The sequence below is a fragment of the Salmo salar genome, chromosome ssa04 (assembly GCF_905237065.1).
Source record: "Salmo salar chromosome ssa04, Ssal_v3.1, whole genome shotgun sequence".
Classification (NCBI taxonomy): domain Eukaryota; kingdom Metazoa; phylum Chordata; class Actinopteri; order Salmoniformes; family Salmonidae; genus Salmo; species Salmo salar.
The window spans coordinates 79,254,363-79,263,479 of record NC_059445.1 but is presented as its reverse complement, the minus strand read 5'-3'; positions in this window follow the sequence as shown (position 1 = coordinate 79,263,479).

Sequence of the window (9,117 nt, the reverse complement as noted above, 5' to 3'; positions counted from 1 at the left end):
GAATAACTCACCACAGGTTAATGAGAAGGGTGTGCTTGAAAGGATGCACATAACTCTGCAAGGTTGGGTTGCATTGGAGAGAGTCTGTCTTAAATCATTTTCCACACACAGTTTGTGCCTGTATTAGTTTTCATGCTAGTGAGGGCCGAGAATCCACTCTCACATAGGTTTGTGGTTGCAAAGGGAATCAGTGTCTTAACAGAGCGATTTGCCATGGTAGGATACTGAGCGCAGCCCAATCCAGAAATCTGGCAGTGGCTTCTGATTAAATTCAGAACCGCTTGTTACAATTTCTATGAGGCTCTCTTGTTCAGATATGGGTAAGTGGACTGGAGGCAGGGCATGAAAGAGATAACGAATCCAGTTGTTTGTGTCATCTGTTTCTGGAAAATACCTGCGTAATGGTGCATCCAACTCACTCAGGTGCTATTTCACATTTGACATTGTCCGTAAGCTTGAGTTCATTTGCACACAAAAAATCATACAATGATGGAAAGACCTGTGTGTTGTCCTTGTTAATGCAGGCAGAGAAGAGCTCCAACTTCTTAATCATTGCCTCAATTTTGTCCCGCACATTGAATATAATCCTCGATTCAGATCATTCAGGTGAGAAAAAACATCACCCAGATAGCCCAGTCGTGTGAGAAACTCGTCATCATGCAAGCGGTCAGACAAGCGAAAATTATGGTCAGTAAAGAAAACTTTAATTATGTTTCATCCCCTCCTACCTCACCGGATAATGCATGTGAACTCAAATCAGTACAGGACAGGGCTCTCCAACCCTATTCCTAGAGAGCTACCATCCTGTAGGTTTTAACTCCAACCCTGTTCCCGGAGAGCTACTGTCCTGCTAGGTTTTCACTCCAACCCTGTCAAGGATCGGTAGGATAGTCAGTTTTACGAGGGTATGTTTGGCAGCATGAGTGAAAGATACTTTTATTGCAAAATAGGAAGCCAATTATAGATTTAATTCTGGATTGGAGATGCTTAATGTTAGTCTGGAAGGAGAGTTTACAGTCTAACCAGACACCTAGGTATTTGTAGTTGTCCACATATTCTAAGTCAGAACCGTCCAGAGCAGTGATGCTGGACGGGCGGGCAGGTATGGGCAGCGATCGGTTGAAGAGCATGGATTTAGGTTTACTTGCATTTAAGAGCAGTTGGAGGACACGGAAGGAGAGTTGTATGGCATTGAAGCTCGTCTGCAGGTTAGTTAACACAGTGTCCAAAGAAGGGCCAGAAGGATACAGAATGGTGTCGTCTGTGAAGAGGTGGATCAGAGAATCACCAGCAGCAAGAGCGACATCATTGATGTATACAGAGAAAAGAGTCGGCCCGAGAATTGAACCCTGTGGCACCCCCATAGAGACTGCCAGAGGTCCGGACAACAGGCCCTCCGATTTGACACACTGAACTTTGTCTGAGAAGTATTTGGTGAACCAGGCGAGGCAGTCATTTGAGAAACCAAGGCTGTTGAGTCTGCCGATAAGAATGTGGTGATTGACAGAGTCGAAAGCCTTGGCCAGGTTGATGAATACAGCTGCACAGTATTGTCTCTTATCGATGGTGGTTATGATATTGTTTAGGACCTTGAGCGTGGCTGAGGTGCACCAGTGACCAGCTCGGAAACCAGATTGCATAGCGGAGAAGGTACGGTGGGATTCGAAATAGTCGGTGATCTGTTTGTTAACTTGGCTTTCGAAGACCTTAGAAAAGGCAGGGTAGGATAGATATAGGTCTGTAGCAGTTTGGGTCTAGAGTGTCTCACCCTTTAAAGAGGGGATAACAGCGGCAGCTTTCCAATCTTTGGGGATCTCAGACGATACGAAAGAGAGGTTGAACAGGCTAGTAATAGGGGTTGCGACAATTTCGGCGGATAATTTTAGAAAGAGAGGGTCCAGATTTTCTAGCCCAGCTGATTTGTAGGGGTCCAGATTTTGCAGCTCTTTCAGAACATCCGCTGTCTAGATTTGGGTGAAGGAGAAATGGGGGATGCATGGGACAAGTTGCTGTGGGGAGTGCAGGGCTGTTGACTGGGGTAGGGGTAGGGGTAGCCAGGTGGAAAGCATGGCCAGCCATAGAAAAATGCTTATTGAAATGTTCAATTATCATGGATTTATCGGTGATGACAGTGTTTCCAAGCCTCAGTGCAGTGGGTAGCTGGGAGGAGGTGCTCTTATTCTCCATGGACTTTACAGTGTCCCAGAACTTTTTGGAGTTTGTGCTACAGGATGCAAATTTCTGTTTGAAAAAGCTAGCCTTTGCTTTCCTAACTGCCTGTGTATATTGTTTCCTAACTTCCCTGAAAAGTTGCATATTGAGGGGCTATTCGATGCTAATGCAGTATGCCACAGGATGTTTTTTGTGCTGGTCAAGGGGAGTCAGGTCTGGAGTGAACCAAGGGCTATATCTGTTCCTGGTTTCAATTTTTGGAATGGGGCATGCTTATTTAAGATGGTGAGGAAAGCACTTTTAAAGATTAACCAGGCATTCTCTACTGACGGAATGAGGTCAACATTCTTCCAGGATACCCAGGCCAGCTCGCTGAAGGCCTGCTCGCTGAAGTGTTTTTGGGAGCGTTTGACAGTGATGAGGGGTGGTCATTTGACCGCACACCCATTACGGACGTAGGCAATGAGGAAGTGATCGCTGAGATCCTGGTTGAAGACAGCAGAGGTGTATTTGGAGGGCAGGTTGGTTAGGATGATACATATGACGGTGCCCGTGTTTACAGATTTGGGGTTGTACCTGGTAGGTTCATTGATAATTTGTGTGAGAGGGAATCAAGCTTAGATTGTAGGATGGCCGGGGTGTTAAGCATGTCCCAGTTTAGGTCACCTAACAGCACTAGCTCTGAAGATAGATGGGGGACAATCAATTCACATATGGTGTCCAGGGCACAGCCGGGGGCAGAAGGTGGTCTATAGCAATTGGCAATGGTGATAGACTTGTTTCTGGAAAGGGGGATTTTTAGAAGTAGAAGCTCAAATTGTTTGAGCACACACCTGGATAGTAAGACAGAACTCTGCAGGCTCTCTGTGCAGTAATTTGCAACTCCGCCCCCTTTGGCAGTTCTATCTTGTTGGAAAATGTTATAGTTAGGGATGGAAATTTCAGGGTTTTTGGTGGTCTTCCTGAGCCAGGATTCAGACACGGCTAGGACATCCGGATTGGATGAGTTAGCTAAGGCGTATTGAGCAGGGCTAGAGGCTCTACAGTGAAATAAGGCAATACTCACTAACCAAAACAGCAATGGACAAGGCATATTGACATTAGGGAGAGGCATGCGTAGCCGAGTGATCATAGGGGTCCAGTGAGTAGCTCGGCGGGCTGGAGACACGGCGATTCAGACAGCTAGCGGGCCGGGGCTAGCAAGCTAGCAGAAGGGCCTTAGAGGGACGTCGCGACGGAAGAAGTCTGTTGTAGCCCCCTCGTGCTGTTACGTCGGCAGACCAGTCGGGATGGATCAGCAGGGCTCCGTGTGGTAAAAGGGTCCAGACCAATTGGCAAAATAGGTATAGTGGCCAAAGAAATTGGCCGATGGGCCTCTTCAGCTAACAGTCCGATATGCTCTAGACAGCTAGCGGGCCGCGGCTAGCAGATGGGCATTCGGGGACGTCGCGAAGGAGGAGCCAGTTGAAAAAATCCCTCGGGCAGATTACGTTGGTAGTCCAGTCGTGATGGATCGGCGGGGCTCCGTGTCGGCAGTAATTGGCAATTAGGTATTGTAGCCCAAGGAGTGGCTGATAGACCTCTTCGGCTAGCCGAAGATGGGCCTAGCAAAGGCTAGCTCCAGGCTAATTGGTTCTTGCTTCGGGACAGAGACGTTAGCCAGCAGTGGCCACTCGGATTGCAGCTAGCTAGCTGTGATGATCCAGGTGAAAAGGTTCAGAGCTTGCGCTAGGAATCCGGAGATATGGAGAAAAATAAGTCCGATATGGTCTGGTTTGAATTGCGTTGTGCAGACTGGCAAGAGATGTCCGGGCTTAAGGTTAGCTGATGACCGCTAGCAGTGGCTAGCTGACTACTAACTAGTAGCTAGTTAGCTGGCTAGCTTCTGTTGGGGGTTCCGGTTCAAAAGTAAAGAAAATAGCAGATCTATACCACATTGGGTGAGGCGGATTGCAGGAGAGTATGTTGCAGTTGAGGTTAAGAAAAATATAAAAAATATGCAAAGAAAAAAAAAGATACGACAAAACGAAGACAAAGACGTCTGACTGCCACGCCATCTTGGATCAATTCGTGAGCTGTTAATTAATTAATTAGCTGTTACTTGATCAGGTCTGTTTCCCTCTGTGCTCCAGCCCTCTGGTCCAGGCAGAGAGGCTTTAGTATCCTAATCATTTACACCACTCTGGATGACACTGATTACTCAAGTAACAACTCTCAGTAAATTGCTGTGTTTGACATATTCTGATACCTATGAAATTTGAATAGAAATTGAAATAGCTATTTTTGAATTCTCACAACCTTGCGTCACCACAATCTTGCTTTGTTTATTTACCAAACTAAACTTTGTTCAACACAAAGTCATTTTCCAAACTTTTAGAAATATGCTAAATCTGAATGCGTTTTTAATATGATATTGAAGTCCATCTCCGTCCCACCATTGTTTATTTCAGCTTTTGTTTTCATTTTCCCCACATATTTAATAAATTATTCCAGGTTATAAAACCCAAGGGATTAGCATTGTTATTGGTCTCATCTCTCTATCTGGGGATAGAACATCACAGAGCAATTCCACCTGTCAGCAGACTAGCTCACAGCACAATCCCATTCCTCTCCTCCCTAATCTGGCCCAGCACATTCCACTGCCCCCCTCACAGCAGCTCTGACACACACACACACAGCCTACCATCTCCTTATCACCTAGCCCACCTTAGAGATAAATTACCAATTTTTTATTACCACATGCTTCGCTGCCTCCAAAGCACTGAGGGAGAACATCAAAGGTCAGGTGCTATCCTTGACCCACCAGATATACCCCACAGTAGTCATACTGTATAGAAATAAATCATGCCGTTTGTTTTGGGAGGGTTTGGGAGGGGGTTAACTGGGGAGGGGGGAGCTTGTGGAAGAGAGGAATATACATTTTGACCGACCACTGTCAAGGTTTACAGACAACTCGGACCATAAAAAGATGAGACGACTTGTGTCTAAGTATTTGTTCATCATATCTTGGTCTAGTTTGGATGATCAACAAATCAGTAGTGGTGCCAGTTTTTATTGCACTTTGCTCTTGGCGAAACGTTGCCAGACGTTTGCATTGAGTGGATGATATGACTAACCCAATATGCTTACAATAGACTCAGGATAACACCACAATGGGACATATTTTAAAGGAGGTGAACTGTAAACATCGGATGAAAAATATAAAGTACAGACTGTTTATACTGTTATTTCCTCACATTAGGTGGGGCTTCCCATGGCAAAATCCCGAGCCAAGATGTAGTAGAGTTTACACTGTGTTCAGATTGCCTTTCTTTAAAGGACACCAAGGAATGGAAATATTTGTGACATGTAACATTAAACAGAACGCATGGTGATTTATGCGCAAGTGGATGTGATGATTGGGCGAATAGGAAAGAATATAGGCTAGCAGTGAAGATTAGGAATAGCCTGAGCAGCCATGCTTATGTTCCCAGCGCACTGATCTTTCAAAACAAAATGTGCTCTGGTATACTACAGTGATAAAACCAGTATTACTAGAAAGTATTCCTCATTGTTTCACAGCATTGACACACTCCCCTGATGCGTGTTAGTCCATAGTGGATGCATGTAGACCAGCAGCACTTTGTTTAATTTAACCTTCATTAATCCTTTATTTAACTAGGCAAGCCAGTTAAGAACAAATTCTTATTTACAATGACGGCCTAGGAACAGTGGGTTAACTGCCTTGTTCAGGGGCAGAACGACAGATTTGTACCTTGTCAGCTCAGGGATTTGATCTAGAAACCTTTTGGTTACTGGCCTAACGCTCTAACCACTAGGCCCATGCCCAATCTGGGGACCCATGACCAATGTTTTCAGTCTCCTGAGGGAGAAAAGGTTTTGTTGTGCCCTCTTCACGACTGTCTTGGTGTGTTTGGACCACGGTAGTTTGTTAATGATGTGGACAAGGAACTTGAAACTCTCGACCCGCTCCACTACAGCCCCGTCGATGTTAATGGAGACCTGTTCGGCCAGCCTTTTCCTGTAGTCCACGATCAGCTCCTTTGTCTTGCTCACATTGAGGGAGAGGTTGTTGTCCTGGCACCACACTGCCAGGTCTCTGACCTCCTCCCTATAGGCTGTCTCATCGTTGTCGGTGAACAGGCTTACCACTGTTGTGATGTCAGCAAACTTTATGATTGTGTTGGAGTCGTGTTTGGCCATGCAGTCGTGGGTTAACAGGGAGTACAGCTAGGGGACTAAGTACACACCCCTGAGGGGCCCCAGTGTTGAGGCTCAGCGTGGCAGTCGTGTTGTTGGCTACCCTTACAACCTGGGGGCGGCCCGTCAGGAAGTCCAGGATTCAGTTGCAGAGGGATGTGTTTAGTCCCAGGGTCCTGGGAAAGGGAAATGTGGAGTGCGACTGAGATTGCCTCATCTGTGGATCTGTTGGGGCGGTATGCGAATTAGAGTGGGTCTAGGGAAGGTATTCAACAGTGAAGAGGCAACACCCAGAGTTCCAGTGTCTGTGTTCTTTTGCCCATCTTAATCTTTTATTTTTATTGGCCAGTCTGAGATATGGCATTTTCTTTGCAACTCTGCCTAGAAGACCAGCATCCCGGAGTCGTCTCTTCACTGCTGACGTTTAGACTGGTGTTTTGCGGGTCCTGTTTAATGAAGCTGCCAGTTGAGGACTTGTGAGGCTTCTGTTTCTCAAACTAGACACTCTAATGTACTTGTTCTCTTGCTCAGTTGTGCACCGGGGCCTCCCACTCCTCTTTCTATTCTGGTTAGGGAGTAGTACACAGCGTTGTACGAGATCTTCAGTTTCTTGGCAATTTCTCGCATGGAACAGCCTTCATTTCTGAGAACAAGCATAGACTGACGAGTTTCAGAAGAAAGTGCTTTGTTTCTGGACATTTTGAGCCTGTAATCGAACCCACAAATGCTGATGCTCCAGATACTCAACGAGTCAAAAGGCCAGTTGTATTGCTTCTTTAATCAGAACAACAGTTTTCAGCTGTGCTAACATAATTGCAAAAGGGTTTTCTAATGATCAATTAGCCTTTTAAAAATGATAAACTTGGATTAGCTAACACAACGTGCCATTGGAACACAGGACTGATGGTTGCTGATAATGGGCCTCTGTACGCCTATGTAGATATTCCATTAGAAATCTGCGGTTTCCAGCTACAATAGTCATTTACAACAATAAAACTTCTTCGGGATCAGTGTCCCTTCCACGGGACGAGTTGTAAGTTACAAGAAAATGTCCCAGGACATAGAGATTTCTGATATTGGCCGAAAGCTTAAATTCTTGTTAATCTAACTGCACTGTCCAATTTACAGTAGCTATTACAGTGAAATAATACCATGCTATTGTCTGAGGAGACTGCATCATTTTGAACATGAAAAGTTATTAATAAACAAATTAGGCACATTTGGGCAGTCTTGATACACAATTTTGAACAGAAATACAATGGTTGATTGGATCAGTCTAACACTTTGCACATACACTGATGCCATCTAGTGGGCAAAATCTAAATTGCACCTGGGCTGGAATAATACATTATGGCCTTTCTGTTGCATTTCAAAGATGATGTTACAAAAAATACAAAAGAACAGTTGGTTTTTTCTTTGTATTATCTTTAACCAGATCTATTGTGTTATATTCTACTACATTCCTTTCACATTTCCATAAACATCAAAATGTTTCCTTTGAAATGGTACTAATAATATGCATATCCTTGCTTCAGGGCCTGAGCTACAGGCAGTTAGATTTGGGTACGTCATTTTAGGCAAAAACATTTTTAAAAAGGGGCTAATCCTTAAGAGGTTTTAACAATTTCTACACTGTATTTCTGATCAACTTGATGTTATTTTAATGGACAATTTTTTTGCTTTTCTTTCAAAAACAAGGACATTTCTAAGTGACCCCAAACCTTTGAACAGTAGTGTATGTGAGCATGGATTCTCGGCCCTCACTAGCATGAAAACTAAATACAGGCACAGACTGTGTGTGGAAAATGATTTAAGACTGAGACTCTCTCCAATACAACCCAACATTGCAGAGTTATGTTCATCCTTATAAGTATACCCTTCTCATTAACCTGTGGTGAGTTACTCACAATTTTCGATGAACAAATAAGGTTTTATATGTAAGATGGCTAAATAAAGAGCAAAATTATTGATTATTATTATATTATTATTTGTGCCCTGGTCCTATAAGAGTTCTTGGTCACTTCCCACGAGCCGGGTTGTGACAAAAATGCACACTCATTCTTTAGTTTAATAAATGTATCGTATAGTGTGTGTGTGTGGCAGGCTTACAATGATGGCAAAAACAACAGAGTGCGCTGACCCTGGTGCTAGAGGGGTACGCAGCTGGAGGTTGAATGTTTGAAGGGGTACGGGACTATAAAAAGTTTGGGAACCACTGGTCTAGGGTATCCGGGAGGATGCTGTTGATGTGAGCCATGACCAACCTTTCAAAGCACTTCATGGCTACCAACGTGAGTGCTACGGGGAGGTAATCATTTAGACTGGTTACCTTAGCTTCCTTGGGCACAGGGACTATGGTGGTCTGCTTGAAACGTAGGTATTACAGACACGGTCAGGGAGAGGTTAAAAATGTCAGTGAAGACACTTGCCAGCTGGTCCGCGTATGCTTTGAGAACACATTCTGGTAATCCGTCTGGCCCCGCGGCTTTGTGAATGTTGACCTGTTTAAAGGTCTTGCTCACATCGGCTACCGAGAGTGTTATCACACAGTCGTCCAGAACAGCTGGTGCTCTCGTGCATGCTTCAGTGTTGCTTGCCTCCAAGCGAGCATGAAAGGCATTTAGCTCGTCTGGTAGGCTAACGTCACTGGGCAGCTCGCGTCTGAGTTTCCCTTTGTAGTCCGTAATAGTTTTCAAGCTCTGCCACATCCGTCGAGCAACAGAGCCGGTGTAGTAGGATTCAATC